Source organism: Lissotriton helveticus, chromosome 9 (assembly GCF_964261635.1).
Source record: "Lissotriton helveticus chromosome 9, aLisHel1.1, whole genome shotgun sequence".
Lineage (NCBI taxonomy): Eukaryota > Metazoa > Chordata > Amphibia > Caudata > Salamandridae > Lissotriton > Lissotriton helveticus.
Window position 1 is genome coordinate 912,664,874 of NC_136070.1, and position 19,623 is coordinate 912,684,496.

At 44.5% G+C, this 19,623-nt stretch overlaps 1 long non-coding RNA gene across 1 annotated transcript in view; it reads left to right on the forward strand.

Moving 5' to 3' along the window:
• LOC144781990 (uncharacterized) overlaps nt 1-19,623 on the forward strand; it is a 190,804-nt gene that overhangs the window by 50,035 nt on the left and 121,146 nt on the right. The window contains exon 2 of the long non-coding RNA XR_013601097.1: nt 18,083-18,107. This is a non-coding gene — a long non-coding RNA (uncharacterized LOC144781990). The remainder of the gene's footprint in view (nt 1-18,082; nt 18,108-19,623) is intronic.

Below are 19,623 nucleotides of genomic sequence, written 5' to 3' on the forward strand. Positions count from 1 at the left end.
GTTATAAAAATGTAATCTATTGTTGAGGCGCAGCAATAACATCTATAAGTGAGTATTGGGCTATCCCCATTGTTTGTAGCTGCGATGTCCATTACGTTTGAAAGACTGCTATTTAATAGATGGTCCAATAACTCAAACCCCCTTTTAGATGGATTGACCAGGGGGTGATAGAGGGGAGTTAACATTTTTCCACCTGCAATATTTGCGTTGAAATCACCACCCAGACAAATCCCTGCAAGTCTTTGATTTCCTATAAAATTACGTATATCCGAAATAAAGTTAGAGGTTGACAAAATTCATATTCGGTGTAGTTAAAAAATCATTATTATAAACATTAATAAAACAGAGACACCCCCCCCCGCCACGTGTGTAGATCACGGCTTGAAAATTTGCATTTTTGGTGGGGTTTGTTTTTACACTGCCACCCGACACCATGGTCACCCAGATGGATAAACCACCCGAAGGTCTGCCTTGTTTAGGGGGGGGTGAGGTAATATTAGGCATTCATACCCTTCAAGATATAACTCTAATGTTGGCCAAGTCTCCTGAAACATAAGGATATCATATTTATTTTCCATCTTGACCCATTTATCACTACTTAGTTTAGAAGCCACCCCGGCAACATTCCAGCTTAGCACATGTAACGTTGGCTCATAAGGCTCAGAACCGTCATTTTCTAGGATGACCACTGGCTCAGAACCATCATTTTCTGGGATAGCCAACATGGATGTCAAAGGGGCAGTTTCAGTGGGTTTTGGTATAAATGACGGTCAATCTAAGCTATCAAGATCAAAGAGGGCAGAGAACTTGTTTACAAACCGGTATGAAGGAGTAATTGGAAATTACTGCTCGGGGTATGGTCTATAAAAGAAGCCAAGAGGCAATGCCCAAATATTTGTAGGTAGGGAGCAATTAGTCTCCCTTGCTGTCAATTTTGATCTAACAAGTGTTGGTCGTCGGAAATTAATAACCATGCGGTCTCCCGCAATGTTCTTTTCCGACGATCCAACCAACCCAACGTACTATTATGATATCATTTATATTAAACCTCCTATACCCTTTATTTTTAGCCAGCCAGTCCATACTTTTATTACGTAATTGGTCCCAAGACTCAGATTTATTCTTCTCTAGTGGGAGCACCCCTGCGAGAATCGGGACATACGGACAGGCTGCTGGTGGTAAGCTTAAAACATCTTTACTTGGCTCAGCATACCCACTAACATTCTTACTAACCCCGCTAGCGGTGGCACCATGATCATGGACAATGACTTGTTAAAATGGCACTAACTGTATTATTTTTATATACGTTAATGGTAAGAGCATAGTCTCAGATTTACTCCGTGATTTAGATTAAGCCATACATGCTCATTCGTTACCATCAGTTACCGAGAAACTGTACGAACTTCCAGTGTATTCCCAGGATGTTGGCCCTTAGCCTGTAAAATAGAAGGGGTGGATTGCTCTGTACTTTTTCTTTTAGCCGGGACATTTAGTGCAGGGCTCATTCGCTGACAATATGGGGTATGCGTAGTATTGACGCCATAGAAGAGAGATCGCAGTTAATGGTTTGGACAATTTTCCTGGTATAGTCTTAAACCCATTGACAGTAGTATCTCCCTTGTTAATTAGTATTGGGCATGCACGAAGATAGACATGTACTTGCCGCGCATGCCCGTTAGTGAAACAGGCATTTTGTGGGCAGGCCTGTGGGGTCCTGGAGATCCTAGAGGCATAACTCCACATAGTATTTGTCAGCCATCCGCCGGCGCCAGTACCTCCGGTTGCAACTTTTCCACTGCCACGGAGCTCCGACGTATAGGTGAGTGGGGTGGGGTACACTACCAGCTTTATTTTGACTTTGGTATTTGCTTGAAATTCGTATGTCAGCATTTACATGCTTCACGAGTATGTGCACTAGAGTATTGCACTTAGAAGTTAATGGTGATATACAGAACAGCTTTTGCTGAGTACAAAGAATGGGTCTGAGCACGTCACCAGCAGTGGCCTGTGTTATTGGCAAGAAATAGTGCTTACACGAGTACTATGATAACGCATACTTGTGTCACTGTGCTTAGAAGTTGCAGGCGGCATATGCAGTGAGTCGTGTCTGATCCGACGACCGCAGATGTTTCTTTTCAGAGCTACTGTGCAAGGAATCATGCTGATAGCTATGTCACCTTTGAGTGTTTGTGCATAGCGGAATACGCTTTGCAAGATTCCTGTCGACATAGCTTAACTGAGTATTTTAATCACCATGTTGAGTTATAGGCTCTAACTTTGTTGGGTTCACCACCTTCGCTTAAGAGAAAGATTTAGACTCCTATGTTTCACCTTGGTTTTAGGAGACCGCTAACTGACATTTGATGCTTAGCATTGTACCCTATATTGTGAGACAGGAAGATATGTTCTGACCATTCTTTTACCTGTCTGATTCAATTACATTATCTTGTTAGACGACCTCTTAACCATGAGGTCTCTTTGATAGCATCTGCCCGCAACGAGTACCTTTTACATTGTGTGTCCACTTGGTCTGTTGTTGTTTTAGACACCACTATTACACTAATGGTATTGGCATAGAAAAGTGCGCCTACTACATGTTAGAGTAGTGTGAAGCTTTTTTATTATTTCAGAGCGGGGCTCCCTTCCCTGAGTTGTGAATGAATGAATGAATGAATTTAGATTTCTAGAGCGCACGTAGCTGCCCTGAGGCGTCCAAGCGCTAAGAATACCAACTGGAGCTAAAGTAGGGAAGAGGAGTGTCAGCTGAACTGTTTAAATGATGAACAGGAGCGTTTTCAGCTGTTTACGAAAAGAAAAGAGAGGATGTCTGGTTTAGATCTTAAATGCTGGGGAAGGGCATTCCACAGCTTGGCTATGTTATAAGAAAAGGAGCGGCCTCCAGATCTTGATTTCTTTATTTGCGGCACAATGGCCAGATTAGCAGAGGTAGAGCGCAGCTGTCTGGTGGGAAGATAGGGTGTGATAAGGGGGAGATTGATTGCCGGACCTAAGGACCAGAAGTCCTGGTGAGCAATACATAATGATTTGAAATTGACTCTCTCCCTAACGGGAAGCCAGTGCAGTTTCCTTAGTCCGGACTTTACTGAGGATCTGCGGGGGATTTGTAAAAGCGTTCGTGCTGCGCAGTTCTGTATCAACTGCAGTTTGCGCAGCGTAAAATCAGGAGATCCAAGATATAAAGCATTCCCATAATCCAACCGTGATTGGATCAGGCCCAGGACCACGGTCTTTCTTGCTTCGAATGGGAGTAAAGGTAAGATCTTCCTAATGACTCTCAGGATGCCGAAACAGATGGCTGATAGTTTTATTGCCTGTTGATCAAATGACAGGGACCTATCCAGCCAGACACCGAGGCTCTTAATGGCGTCTTTGGGAACAGGGGCAGGACCTAGGCTGGATGGCCAGAGAGTGTCTATGGAGGATGGTGCAGTGTGACCTAGGAGCATGAGCTCAGTCTTGTCTCCGTTGAGCTTGAGACAAGACTTGGTCATCCAGCTCTTAACCGTCTCCAAGCAACCAGCAAGATCTACACATGCCGAAGATCCCCCTGCCTGTGCCAGAGAGACCACCAGCTGAGTATCGTCCGCGTAGGTAACGATCTTAATACCATACGGACGGACGATCTCAGCCAGTGGCCTCATGTAGACGTTAAATAACGTCGGGCTCCATGATGATCCCTGCGGGACTCCGCATCCCAGAGGCTTGCTAGAGGAGGTGATGTTGCCCTCATACACCTGGAAAGATCTATCACTCAGGTAGGACCTAAACCACTCCAGAGCCCTGTCAGATATTCCGGTGTCCAGGAGACGCTGCAAAAGGCTACCGTGGTTAACGGTATTGAATGCCGCGCTCAGATCGAGGAGGATGACTGCCACCAATCCTCCCCGATCCAAGATTCTCCTGGACTCCTCTGTGACTGCCAGTAGTGCCGTCTCGGTCCCATGCTTAGGACGAAAGCCAGTCTGGGAGGGATCGAGCAGCTGGTTTTGCTCGAGAAAAGTTGTTAGTAGGTTATTTATATATTTCTCCAAAATTTTAGCTGCCCAAGGCAGCAAGGAGATCGGACGAAAGTTGTTGAGATTCTTGGTATCCAGGTTGGGTTTTTTGACTGAACCCCTCACCATAGCCTGTTTCCAAGCTACTGGGACTGTGCTGGTAGAGATCGAGGTGTTGAGTACTCCAAGCAGTATGGGAAGAATGGTCTGTATAGCAGAGACTAGAATATGTGGAGGTGCTGGGTCTCTAGGGGAGCCTGACTTTATTTAATGCATAAGGGAGGTAAGGTGATCCACCTCTAACAGGGGAAACTCCGCCAACACCGGAGGGCAGTTGGATGTATTTTCTTGAGGGGGACATAAAGATACTTTGGTCAAAGTAGTCTGCTCTGAAGATGAGAAGGAAGAATACATGAGATTTATTTTCTGGGAGAAAAAATTGGCCAGATCGTCACAACGAAGCTGAGGATTTTCATTGATAAGTGGAGGTGTGGGGAGGTTGATAAGACTTTTTACTATTTTGTAGATCTCTTTGGAGCTGGAGCTGGCCTCTGCAATTTGATGCGAGTAATATAGGGATTGCTGACTTTGTATGTCTTTTTTATAAGCCCTAATGGCCTCTCTATAGATAATTTTATCTGCTTCAGCATATCCTAGTCGCCATTTGCGTTCTAGTCTCTTACAAAAGCGCTTTTTCTCCCGTAGTTCATTAGAGTACCAGGGAGCTGAAATCTTGGATCTTTTGAAAACAGTTTTCTTCAAGGGGAGCGTGGCCTTTAAAGAATTGTATATCCATTCGTTAAATATTTCATTAGCCTGTGAAGGGGTCTGACCAACTAAGGGAGTTGATTTTTGTAACTCTTGAGTCCACTGGGCCAGCGGGATTTTGGACCAATTTCGTGTTTCTTGAACTACAGGTTTGAGGGGTAAAGACTTCTCAGTTATCCATAGCAGCGGTACTAATGCATGGTCTGTCCAAGGAAGTACTATAGGGGCGCATGCCTTCAAATTAGGACAGTTGCTGAATACTGGATCCAGCAAGTGACCTTTGGTGTGCGTAGGTGATGAGACCAGCTGAAGCAGCTGCAAAGCGGAGAAATCCCCAATTAGTTTATTGGCGGTTGAATTATTGGGTTCATCAAAATGTATATTGAGATCACCCAATAACGTAAAGTTAGAGGGTGATAAAGCCAAATCAGCGACTCGCGGGGGCAGAGAGTCGTAGAACTGTTTGGTTGATCCCGGTGGGCGATATATAAGTGTTCCAGAGAAACTTATATTGTGGGAAAATTCCAGGGTGAAAGACATGCTTTCACATTCCGGGAAGGGATTGGGGGTGTAGCGACAGGTGAAACAATCTCTGAAGATAATTGCTAAGCCACCACCTCTTTCATTTCCACGGTCCTGTCTCACAATTTGGTATCCCTGTCCCAGGGTTTGAACCAACTCAGGATCGGAGTGAGGAGTTAGCCATGTCTCGGTCAAGAAAAGAGCATCAGGTTTTCTCTTGTCAATTAACAAAGATAGCTCTGTACAGTGTCTTGGCAGTGACCTACAATTTAGCAGAAACATTCTAAACAGTTGTTGTTTGTGTGTGTCGAGTTTAGACCTGAGGTGAGTCTTACAGTCCCTACATTGGGTAGGTAGATCAAGCGGATGGTACTTATGAGCACAGGGCAGAATTGCCTGAGAGTTAATGGCTCGGAGCTCTCCAGATTGACCAGGTTGAGGTGGGCTAGCTTGTCCTACAAAATTGTGTGAGTAGACATATCTTTGAGTACCGTGTTGGACTTTGATGTGCGTAATGATTATAGTGTCATCTTCACACTACAGTAAAATTGGAATAATCAAATGATTATGATTGATTGTGCTCTCCTGTGTCTCATGTTTCTTTAGAGAAGTTCCATTGATACCGAATATCCACTAGGATTACTGGTTTTGTATTAGAATTTATTTTTCTTTCTTTTCACTTACACTGCAGCAGCGGTGTTTCTCGGTCCTGAAGAAAGCCAGACATACTTGTTAGATGACGATTGGCTGAAACATGTTGACCTAATTTCGATCTAGCAGTTTTAATTTGATACCCTGTCAGTCCAGATGAGTTAATAAGGGTTCTTTTCATCTGCACTAGGCAGTTTTAACTCACCCTTTTTGGGTCTCGCTGGCAATGTCCAGCTGGAGACCAATAGCGATCAGTCTGGGGGGAAGGACGGACCAGAGGGTACACGAGCTTTTCTTGCTGGATTCGTGTGCGCGAACGCGCACGTCGCGTCCCGCGCCGTACACATGCGCGCGCAGACAGACACACGCTCACACACACACACACCCCCTCCCCCACAGTCACACACACGCACTCCAAGACACATACACACACACACACGCACACGCACACACACATACACAGCCCGCCCCCCCCGCACGCGCGCACACACATGCTCTCCCCCCTCCCCCCCCCCCCCGCTCAGCAACCCACTCACCGGCTTCCTTCGTGCGGCGGCTCTCCTCAGCTGCAGGGCCCGGCAGCAGGACTCTTCTTCCCTCCTTCGGCACCGGGGCGCAGGGTAGGCTCCTGCCTGCTCCGGTGCTCCAAACACTGCTCCAATCGCGGCTCTTCCGTGGGAGGCGGGGTAGGCTCCCGCCCTCCTACTTCGTGTTTCCGGTTGTCGCGCCGGCCTGCCTGACTTCCTGGTCGCAGGCCGGCAGAGTGACGAGGATGTTTGATTTGCGGTATTTATTTATTTAGGTATTTATGCATTTTTATATAGCGCGGACTTTACCCGAAGGCGGTATTCATTTATTCATGTATTTATGCATTTTTATATAGCGCGGACTTTACCCGAAGGCGTCGGAGGCTTCACAACAGGAACAGAAATGAAACATAATGAGAAACATTACAAAAGAACAGGTTGCAAAAACATACGTTACTTACATAAGGTAATAGTGACAATTGTGAGCAAACAAAATACATGAGGTAGTAAAAACTATGAGCAACAAAAAATACATGAGGTAGTAAAGGTAATAGTGACAATCGTGAGCAAACAAAATACTTGAGTAAAAATTGTGAGCAACCAAAATACATGAGGTAGTCAAAAGTGCACAAGAGGAAATGAAAGTGACAAGTGTGCAGTTATAAGAGAAAACAGAGTATGATTAGAGGTATAGTCCTGCAATAAGTGCTAGACACTCAGGCTCAGGAACAAGCGTTACATGGGCAAGGTGGCACTTGTGCAAGTATCAAAGGTAAAGACATGTGAGAGGTAGCAGCCATGTGTTGCAAGGGCAGAGTGGTGTGTGCATGTTACAAAAGGGCACCGAACACCAGTACATGGAAAATACTGCAAAAAGGCAGACCCTCCAATCACAGGCATACACTGGGAAGGCACTTCCATGGTCATGGAAAGTAGAAATTATCAGTAGTGGGAAGTCTTCCTCACAATAGCAAGAGGACGTGAATTACTTTTGGAGGTGTCTCTGGAGGAGGAGAACTTTGAGGTCCCTTTTGAAGGCCTGGGAGGAGGCGGTGGTCCGGAGCTTTTTTTTGTCCTCTCGCGGTTTGTAAATACAAAACATATTGCATTACAAATGCTATAGGTATCACATTTGCGAAAGTTATAACTATTGGCATTGTAAATGACGAAGCTATTAATTTAGCTATTTAAAAAAAAAGAAACATAAATAAAAACTTTGCCATTTACAATACCAATAGCTCAAACTTTCCTAATGCGAGACCTATTGCATTGCAAATGCTTGTTCTCAAATACTGCGCTGCTCCCTCACTTCACTACATTGCTCGCTTTTGGGATTTTAGCATCCATACTTGCTGAATATATGGGAATAAAAAATCCCTGAGCTCCCACCTCGCAGTGAGGTGGTTGTAGCCCTCAGTGGGACTAGGTTGTCTCACTGGGAGGAGAAAGCCCAAATGATGAAGCATGTCACCTTTGGTGAGTGAGGGCATTCGTCCTGAAAGGGATCATTCCCCGATTAGGTTCTATTTGTGAGGCACAGGTTCACCTTCTTTTCTATGCTGGTTACAAGCAGTTACAAGACCCAAGTAGTTCTTTGTGATATGTGGAATTTATAATCCCCTTTGCTCTTCGGGATCTTTAGGGATTCCATCACACAGGGTCTGTTTTTTTTTTTAGTGCTGCCCTGTAAGAATGACTGCTTAGATACCTTGCTGGGCGAGTTTAACTTATTAGTTAAGGATTCTAAATGGTCTAAACGCTTCCATAAACAAAACTCTTGTCTACGAGCACTTTAACTCGATCGTACATTGTATCTATGATATCAATGGCAGTATCCCCAAGTGTAAGATTAGAAAAAGGTGTCGGTGTAGATTCAGTCTGAGTATATAGAGAGTAATTTTGTGTCTCTGAAGATGTTAGATCAACCGGAACACTAGCAGATACTAGGTCGGCTGGAACTGTCGAACCCTGAATCCAAGTACTTAGCGTGGTGTGTTGGGAGAGTTCGAACGTGGAGGTTGTTTCCGTTTAGAACAGACTGGTTTAGTGGTTTTCCTTTTCGCCCCGGAAACTTCTGGGGTCGGGGATACAATCACAATTGCCGATACAGGAGTGTCCCTAGAGCAACCCATAGAAACAGTCCTCCATTGCCCCAATGTGTCCAATTTCCACAGATCCCTCGGCGCCCAATACGATTTCTCGGACTGGTAGGTGTAAGTTATGATCCGCTTGTGTGGGCAATATTAGTTGACAGTCGCTGATATCAGTATTCTCGATTTTGTGGAGGAAGGTCGAATTATGTTAAGCCCAGGGACAGGCGCCTCTCATTTAGCTCTATCTCAGTGCTAACCATGTTGACTGCTCTCTCCAGCATACTATCTATGGACATGGTTTTACGCAGTACTGGTGCAATGTTGTGTTTGCCCATGACGTTTCCTGCCCCAGACATGGAACTAATATAATGCCCCACTCAGCACTGCAGGACATAGCTGATAGGAAATGCCAGAGGGGTGCCCCGACCCGGCCTCTGACGGTCCCGGGTGGGCACAGACGAGCCCACCCTTGGTCCGGGCTTCGTCCCGCGTCGTGGTGGGAGAGGCTGCGCTATGAGTGCGTTGGCCCCGCCTCCCCCTCACTCGCGGCAGCTGCGGGCACAACGAAAACAGCGATGCACTCTGGGAGTTGAAGTCCACCCCAGAGTGTAGGGACCAGCGTGTTCCACCAGGGGTACTTGTCAGGATGGTTGTGGTGTGGCGAGCGGCAAGGAAACCCCACCAGGCAGGCACAGAAATTATCGTACTAATTTAGTCTAAAGCACTACTCGGATGAAACGGTTCTGCATGTGAATGGAATAAGTTTTAGGAATTTTTGTACAGATGTTTTCATATTTAGTACGTTTTTTTTTTCTTCAAAATACCTCTTCTTTGAGTCCATTTAATTTGTGAAACTTCCTTTTTAAGAACACAGTACAAAACCGCATTTCAATCTCCGTTTCAGCCTAATATATGGTGATCTCGGCCAAGTTACACTGTTAATGACCCATTCACTGTCACATCCAGGATAAGATTTTCACATGAAAGAGCCAGCCACATTGTAACACAATGTAACAATTCTTGGTTTTCACTTTGATGTGTAAAGCATATGCTTTATGCCATCTGTAGCAACCCTCTTGGCAGAGTTGAAGTACTTTACTGTCACTTTTTATGGAAGCTTTTGTATATGTCTAGCTATACAGTTATCTATTCTATCTGCAAATCTGCCTTTTTCGGAACACATATATTACTGGATATAAACAATTTTCCTCATTTGTCCTTGAAGGTACTAGGGCCCTGAATTGAATGGTGCAGCAGGTGCAGTAGCACAGGGACCAAAAGGTCTAGAAAACCTACTGAACCGTGATGATTGCTATAGTTTACTACTAAACAAACGGTCACAAATGCAATTACCTTGCAGGCACTAGGGTCTTGATTTGAATGATGCAGCAGGTGCAGGGGCAAAAAGCTCTATCAAACCCACTGAACACAAATTACTGCTATATTTTACTAATATTCCCAACTCAGAACCAGATCTGGCCGATATCTCCCTGCTCCCTACAGACCATCTGCTGTCCAGGGGCGGCTCTGTCATAATAGCGGAGGAGCTTCGCCCCACTTCTCAGTCAGCGAAAAATAAAACCATATTTTCATTTTATTTTCCACTGACTGACTGAGCCATGGAATCTAGGGCGAGGCCCGGCATGGCAGGGAGGAGAAGCGATTGGCACTGTGGGCTCATGTTGGTTTGGCCGGGTGTCTTAGGATGGCCAAACTGACATGCACTTGCATTTCTCAAAGCAGCTGGGTTGCATAGCTGGATGGAGAAATGGCAGAGGCTCTCTGTGCCTGAACTAGTGTCAGACCAGCCCGCTCAGGCCAGTCCCGGCGCTTCACTCATGCTTGGTATAGCATTAATGCAGAGTCTGTACTGGGTTGGGGACCTGTGCTTTGTGTCCCAGTGACAGCCGATAGAGAGGAGCACCAAAGCAGCTGGCAGCGATGGGTAAGGTGCATGTTTTTATTTTTTTTTGATATTTTAGAAATTATTTTTCCCCTAACACCCACCGACCACTTTAGATTTGCAGCAGCCACCACCGCTGCTGTCCCAGTACTCCCTGTGGTGCAGTGTGAGCGCTGTCTCGTCCACTGCCGCCACACTTCCCGGCCCTTCCTCTATCCCCTCACGGCTTCCTCCCTCTGAGGCCAACGTCCTCCCTTGGGACGTTGGCACACCTTAAAAGTGTATGGATCACCTTTTTCTCAGTACGGGCAGCTTTAATAAAAAGAACTTAAGTTCTATAAAGTATTTCAGTGCTTTATAAGAGCACCAGTTATATTGCACAAAGACACTTTGTTACACTGGGGCTATTACATGGTTTGGCCAGGATGTTGAGCCATCGCAGAGACTCCAACCTGGCTCCCCAAGTCAGCAGCTCATTCCGTTATTTCACATCTTTTTTATAGTAGTCAATGTTTTATGTGCATGTTGCAGATAAAGACAGTACATTTCATATAGGTGAAACCTATTGTATTTGCCTATGCTTGTCCTTTATTACTTGTCATACAATCTTGAAATGCATACCTACAGTTATTTTGACTGACTGACATCCCTTCAGGATGCACGCCATATGAAAACTACTCCTACATTTGATTTTATTAAAATGTTGTCTATGTAGAATGGCAACCCAGGCCATCCAAAGGGTGCACATGACTGACTAATGTGCCGCTCGTAGAGGAAACCTGGACTTTGTGCCTGCCTGAAACCCTGCTGGGTAATTGCCGCTGGTGAGGAGAAGCCGCGTTAGGGGAGAAAGCTGCTGCCACGGAGGACGGGACTGCGAGGCCCACCAGGCTGTGCGCGGATCACCTAGCACACCTGCCGCCTCTTCCCGTGCCTCCTCCCCTTATTCAACGTCCCGTATAAGACCCGGGGTAACAACGCGTGAGCGGGACGCGTGTGCGGGACACATCCTGGGACAAAGCCCGGACTAAGGGCGGGCCCTCTTAGGCCCTCATAGGCCAGCCTAGGTCGGGCCGGGCATATTATTTTGTTCTTTATGCTTTTGGTACTGGTTTCTACCTAGCCCTTGTTGCCCAAGAGTCCCCAGTAACCTATCATGCCTTCACCAACTTTGGACAAACCTATAGTGAAGCTGGGGGGGTCCAAGATTAGAACCCTGGATACATATTTCCCACGCTCCTTGGCGGAGGAAGAGAGAGACTTGGATACTGCCCTTGCAGAACACAGGGTTGAGCGCCGTCGCTCTATCGATAATCTGAAACGTATACCCCTGGTAGATACTTTAGACGGTGGCTCACCGCTGCTTGTTAGTGAGGAATCTTCTTCACAGGAAGGAGTACCTCTTTTGTTGAGGGAATGTACTGTTAGTCCCTGTCAACCTGTCGTCCAGGTTTCGAAGTCTACCCCTCCTACTAGCCCCTGCTGTACGGCTATTGATCTTACATCCCAACCTACCCATATTTCTAAATTAAGGAAAGCTAAGCCTAAATTAGTCACAGTGGCCGAGTTGCACGGCCCTCCCCCTAATAAGCGTAGAAGGAAGACGAGGGGAGGTAAGGGTAAATCTAAACTTCCCCATTCCGATTTTGGTAAACCTAGTAAGTCTGTTCCAGTTCCCGGTAAGTCTAATGAAGCTTTGGGTCCTGCTCCTCTCCTTACAAATAGCCTCCTAACAAATAGCCTGCCTACTTTACTGCCCCCAGTTGTCCCCCAGGGGAACCTAGAATTCTTACTCAGATCTCTGCTGCAGCCTATCAGCGAGAGTATTAAGAGAGTGGAGATCAGATTAACTATTCTTGAGGCTACACTAAGTAGTTTGAATTTGCAGGTCAATACCCTTGGAAGACCCCCTGAGACTATGCTTCCTCCCACCTTACTCCCTACCTCACAACTTCCCTTAGCCATTCCAGGACCAACTATGGTGACTTCTACCACTTCTACTTTGCAACCCCTCTTGGCAAAAACCAGTTCCCCCATGCCTTAACAAAACTATCATTCCCCCATCACTATCCGCAGGTATTACTCCCCCTGTTATAAACCCCAATGGGGTTGTAAATGGTGATGGTATTCCACCCCCTTTACCAGAGAAACCTGCCTCCAGAGTTCGGAGACCCGATCTTCCCCCCGAAGCTAATGATCTTATGGTAGTTATGGCCGGGGTTCCTCCCCTTGAGATGGGGGAAGGTGAGAACTTCTTCTCACTAAAAAACCAAGTAATCAAATGGTTGAACTGGAATAGACCTCTTCCAGCATATTTTAATAATGAAATCGTCATGGTAAGAAGGGTACCCTGGCTGGGTAAGACCAGGAAGTCAATAGTAGGGGACTGTATTTTGGTGAGTTTCAGAGACCCAAGGACAGTTCATTACATCTGCTCGGGGTCGAATAGATAATCTGAATCCACCATTCGGACCCTGCCGGTATCTTTTTTTCTTCCCCCCTGTACATATGCATCGTGACCAAGCCCAGGACAAATGGACAAGGGTTGATCGGAGGGGTAGATTTTGTGGGTACCCAGCCCAACCTGTTTTTCAACCACCTCTGACACCCTTCCATAATTATAATCGTTTTAATTGTCTGAGTGGCCTCAATGGTGTTGATTGACTGCCCACTGCTGTAGACCCTATTATCTCTTCTGATAAAGAGCCCATGGTAATGCCGGACAGCAGCCCTATTCCCATCCAAAATCTTGCAATGTCTCAAACTGCCCCGATAATTTCCGTGGTTTATCCAGTATGATTGGACCCTCTACTTGTCAATGTTTTAATCACCACGGTACCAGTGCCTATTCAACCCCTCACATGTTCCCCTGGTCTGAAGTTCGTAACCTGGAATGTTGCAGGGTGGAGCAGGCAATCGGTATCTCTGGGGTGGAATGAGATCCTTACCGACTTTGATATTTTATGTTTGCAAGAGACTTGGGCAACTGATGATATTGAACTTGATGGGTTTGTGTCTTATAACAACCAGGCAATAAGGTCAGGTATGGGTAGGGCTAAAGGGGGGTTAGTGATTTTTACATCAGTTAAACTTCCATTATGTTTGATCTCCTACCTCCCTGTGGGACACCACTCCCACATTTTAATACTAGAACATACTAAGGGTCATGTTTTAGTGGTGGTTAACCACTATAACAATCTGTTTGATGTCTCAGATACCTCGGTGGCAGAGGAGCTGGGTCCTATTTTGAGGAATTTGCGAAATGATGTCAGTAAACCAATTGATATCATTTTGGGTGGGGACTTTAACCTCCGTATTTGCCCATATTCCTTTACTAGAATTTGTGGATATGATGGGGATAACGGGGAAAACAGAGCACATTTTGTACATACTCCTCATGGTGACTCCTTTAATTCCCTCGTGTTGAATTTGGATCTTAGGATCCATCCCCCGGCTTCAGATGCGGATGGTAGGCCTGTCCCAACTTTTGTAGGACCCAACTCGTCTTCTGCCATTGATCATTTATTGGTTTCTACGCATTTTACTCCACAATGTACGGTTCCCGTCGTTACTGATCTTGGGGGTAGTGATCACCATGCGATCACCATGCTTATTTCTGCATGGGGGCCTCTTGTTAAGAATGATTACATGGTACTAGAAGATGCTACCCCATGTAGACAGAATGGATTCCGTATAAAGTGGAACTTGGATAACTCCGATAAATTGCAAGCTAGAATTATTAAAGAGGGGTTTGCTGAAATTCACAGTTGCCTTAATCCCGAGGCCCCTAACGGATGTATTATAACTTATTTTGTGGCACTTGGTGTTGCTGTAAAAAGGTGCCTTACCATTACTAAAGCCCGAATTAGGAACCAAAACGTGGGCTGGTTTGATAGCCTATGTGCTCAATCCCTGCGGGAACTCAAGCTGGCCTTAACAAAATCCCCGAGAGATAGAGAGGCCGTCAAATTACTTAGGCTTACCTACAAAAACAATCTTGTACGTAGGAAGCAGGAACTCAGGGAATCTGCCTGGGATGCCCTGAACCAAGCATCGGTGTTACGGGATAGTAGGCTGTTCTGGTCCACGGTCAACAGCCCTTTCCTTATCAATGAAGAGTTTCCCAAATTGTCAGCGCAGGTGAGCGAAGCCAATTGGGTTTCCCATTTTTCTGGCATTTTTAATCCTCCCGGGGGAGACCTTGACGGTCAAACTATTCCGACGTCAGAAACAAGGATACCCTTGGATATTACTCTATCTGAGGTGGTTATCTCCCTAAGTCAGAGTAAAGGAGGAAAGGCACCGGGAACCGATGGGGTCCCGGTTGATCTGTATAAATCTAACCCCAGTCTCTGGTGCCCACTCCTGACCCAGGTATTTAATGCATCAGTCCTGGAGAATACCCCTCCCACTTGGAGTGAATCCCTAATTCTACCTATTTACAAAAAGGGTGATAGAGGCGAGGCAAAGAACTACCGCCCTATCTCCCTTCTTGATTCCTCCCTAAAAATTATGAGTAGGGTTCTCCTGATAAGGTTGGAGGAGTGGGTTGAAGAAAACAATATCATGGCTGAATCCCAATATGGTTTCCGCAAAGGCTTGGGGACTACGGAGCAGTGCCTTAATCTTGACCTCCTAATAGGGAAATATACGAGAGCGAAACAAGGTTCCCAATTTCTCGGTTTTGCCGACCTTTCGAGCGCCTTTGACCTTGTGGACCATGAACTTTTGTGGTGCACTTTACTGGCCATGGGCGCCCCCTCGGCAATCATTCACTTTCTGGCTCGTCTCTATAACAAGCTGTCGGCCCAGATACGTTTTGGACCGTCGGGTGAATGTACTGAGAAAATCAGGGTGAAGTCAGGCATAAGGCAGGGCTGTGTACTGGCCCCCCTGCTATTTTCCCTCTTTATCAATTCTATTGAATCTGAACTCAAAAAGGTCCAGGCTGATCCCCCTCAAGTTGGTGGACGTCCCGTACCAGTTCTGCTTTATGCTGACGATACGGTGCTTCTCTCACGTACTCCAAATGGGTTACAAAAACTTATGAATACTTTTTATAATTTTATTAATGAAAGGAAACTGAAAATAAATAACACCAAGACCTTTATTATGGCCTGTGGTAAACGGATGAAGTCTGTTATGCCGTTCCATTTTAACAATCACAATATTGAGGTAGTGGATAGGTTCTGCTACCTCGGTGTTACTTTTAATAATAAGGGGACTTGGCCCCAGGAGATTTTTAATGTTAATGATAGAATGGCCAAAAGCTCATCTGGTATATTTCGTTTTGCTGCAAAGCTAGGAAGCCGCCGTATACCTGACATGGTAGACATTTACAGGTATAGATGTGCGTCTATTGCTCTGTACGGCTCTGGTATCTGGGGCTATAGTCAGCATAGGGTACTGCAAAATACTGAGAATGGGTTTCTTAGAAGATTGCTTTGCCTACCTCCTTCGGCACCTACTGTACTGTGCCATAGTGAGGTCTGTTTAAATTATCTGACCGATCTGATGGGATTAAGACCTCTTATGGTATGGAGGTCAATATGGGCTAAAGCAGAGACTACTTTCTCTAGGAAGATTATCACTGATTGTTTGAAGTTGGACAAAGTCCTTAAGATTCCTTGGCTAAGCTATGTCTCTTCTACTTATGGCGATGTGTTTAATTTTGACATCATTAAGGATCCTTATTGTGCCGTTACTGTATCGAAAAAGGAACTTAAAGATGTTTTCATCCAAACTAAGTCTGATATGCGTAGGTTAAAGTGTATTACCATGTCTACCTATGTATTCTATCACACCACTAAACCTGAAGTAAAGGGCATGCCTATGTATCTAAAATTCATAACCAAGCAGTCCCATCAGTTTGTTCTGACACGACTCAGACTTGGTATTGTACATAACTTAGTTGCCTTCCCGGAGATGAAATTTCCCAGCCATTCCCCCTGTCCTTGCGATGGTCAGACTAGGCAAAGTACGCTGCATTTCATGCTTATCTGCCCACTCTATATGCATCTTCGCCGTCTCTATCTTAAACCTATGTTTTTAAGATTTTCAGTGTATACTATTATCCAAGCCATGGAATTGTTATTTGCACTTGACTCTGCAGACATCTGTTTTTTTACTGCTACTTTTTTACTCAAAGCTATTTCTCACAGGAAAAGTCTGGTGTTTTAACTTTCTGAAATTCTTCATTTCTGAGTTATTGTTTCATTATAATGTTTGTATTGCATTTTATTGTTCGCTTTTGTGATTGTTTTTAATAGTCGAATAAAGCTTGGAAATTGAATTGAATTGAATTGACTGACTAATCTCTTAGTTCAATATTGGCATTGTCAGGGAGGGTGGAAGCATGAACGTTTAAAAATTCAGGTTTGAAAACTATTGCTTAAATATATAGATCTGCACTGATTTAGTCTGATGTGCTACTAAGAAGAAACTGTTCGGCATGTAAATAAAATACATTTTTGAAGAGATTTTCATATTTTACATGTTTATTGCAGAATGCCTTAAAAAGTGAAGGTGGCCCAGAAGTTACCTGTGCAGAACACCCGAGTTAATTGCTTTCTTTCATGTCGATTAAATTGTAAATGACATGTTTTCCCGGTTTGAACAGGGGGCCGCATGCAAAGGTCAGAACTACGCTTGCGGCCCCCAGACCATAGATGTACAGGGGCGTTCTAGTGTAGACTGTACAGCTGTTCTGGCTTCAGTACAGCATAGCTGCTAGTAAAAGAAAAAAACACTAGAACGCAGTTAATGCTGACTTTGTCATAAACCCTTTTTTTCTTTACTTTTAGCCATTTGCAACATAGCTTAAAAACATTGGCAAAGAAAACAGATTTCACATAGGCAAAACCTATTGGCTTTGCCAATGCTTGTTTAATGCTGATCTGTTTTAATAGTCTACCTTGTTCCTTGGGCAAAGCACTCTGATACGTTGGTTTGTCTTGTTCCTGCTATTAACTGCAAATAAAGATACACATTACTGTAACTTCTTTGACATGTGGGCTATGACTGTTGAAAGAGTAACTGAATGGTTTGAGACCTGGATGTGTTTTCGGTTTAATTGTACTCTGTCTGCTTAAACATGAATAATGCTGTTTCCCCACGATCCTTTCTATGATAATCATTGCAGCCAGCTTTATGTATTCAGTCCTCTGTTTTTTACAAATTCCCTCGAACCTCTTTCTCGATAAGCATTTCTGCTACTGTCACATTCATATACTCTGTAGTGTTAATGGAACTAATGTGATCACCTTCTGACAGTGCTATGAATCACCATAATTCTTCGACCTTTGACACACTTTATTATGCACTTGTTCATGCAGCCTCTTGAAATGGATAAAAATTGAGCTATACTTGTAACAGAATGAATGTTGCAATAATGCTGGATTATTTTGTTAAATTCAATAAAAATCTGATTTCTGCCGTAGATCTAGTGTAAGGTTAGGAAAGTTGTTTCATTGTGTGACCTTTGGCATACTGTGATCATTACAATGTTTCTAAATATTTCCAATGATGGACGTTATATTAATTGTTTTTGTTTCTTTTTCTCCCCCCCCCCTCCCCCCACACACCTTACTGCTGTTCCTTCAGTGGAGCCTGAGGGTACCGCCCCAAGGTAAGTTTAAATAACTTTCTTCCTGTCAACACATCTTCCTTTAAGTAACCTCCGCGGCTTCATGAGTTAGAAATTATGAAGGGATCGAAATTATGGCAAACAAATGGCATTTATTTTTTTGTACTTAACTTGATTTGTGGGAGCTGCACAAGTACAGCAAACAGAATCTAGAATAGACAATTGGTGACCTCAAATGAGCCGTTTTGCACCCACAAAGAGCATGCATTGGAGAAAAAAGTATAACAATATATATTTGCAAAGGGCAAATATGACTGTCTTTTAGAAATGAAACTACATTCATTTGAAATCTCCAAACTTCCGAAAAAAATTGAAATTTTGAAACGGATGTTTGTTTCTGAAATAAAATTTTCGTAATGTGTACACTTGTTTCTTTGTGACGTTTTGAGATTCAATTCATAGATTTTTTTTTGGGGGGGGGGGCAGGTTTCTGTAGTGATTTAGGGGGGGGCACAGAAGACCAGGTTAAAAACCACTGCTTTAGAGCACTCATAGGTTGCAGGCAAGGTGGTACTGGAAAATACGTCAAAAACCTACCAATACACTTGCCCACTTTTCCAGATCTGCCCTCTTTACATTATATGCATGCCCTGTCTTTAGTTTTATTGGTTTTAGTACACTAGTACTAAGCAAAGAACATTAGTGTACTAGCCAAATCTGAGCCTAGATTGTCCAGTCCTGAAGCTACTTAAATGGATGTGGATATTTTTACAGCGCTCATTGGTATTAACTAAGCGCTCCTCACATTTGTCTGAATGATGGTACATGCAATTTGAATGGATGAGAATAACTGGGGAGAGGATGGCTTAAAATACTGCACAAATACTTTAATTGATACAGTGCTCTAAAGAGCAGATATATAATTCACCCGAAGCCACTGAAATTCAGCAGTTCTTGTTACCATGGCTTATAATTCACACCATGACTGTCAACTACTATGTTAACTTGATAGCTCTTTTCTTGCTTTCTGTACAGTTGGCAAAATAGAGTTTGAATCATGGTGGGCAGTGCTAGTTTGTCATGTTTTGTGACCAAAACTAGGAAAATGTCAGTGGTTTTGCACATTTGAGCTAGGACCAAAACCCTGTTTCAAACTTTTTTTTCCACTGAATTTCTGTGCAGTTTAAATGATGTACTTTATTTCAAACCCCGCGCTCCCCCAACCCCAGTCTAGGCCCCTGGGCAAGCCCTGCTCCCAACTTGCCACAGGTGTCTATCCGCCCTGCTGTGCACTATGTAGGTAGGCCACAGGGCTTGGCCTTTGCCAAGGCCCTTCGCCCAGACATCTACCACGGGCATAACCCCTATTGCTTATGGTCTTTGCAGTAGATATTCCTGCTGTTTGCTATTGCTTCTCTGCCATTTTCCTAAAGCAGTCTGTTCAGCCAACTGCTCGACCCTCTTGTTAAAGTGAAAATGTTTGTTCTTAACTCTGTTTTGAGGAAAAAGGCAGGGTTTCTGGTGTAAGCCAATCAAAAACTGACGGGTCTGTCTTTTT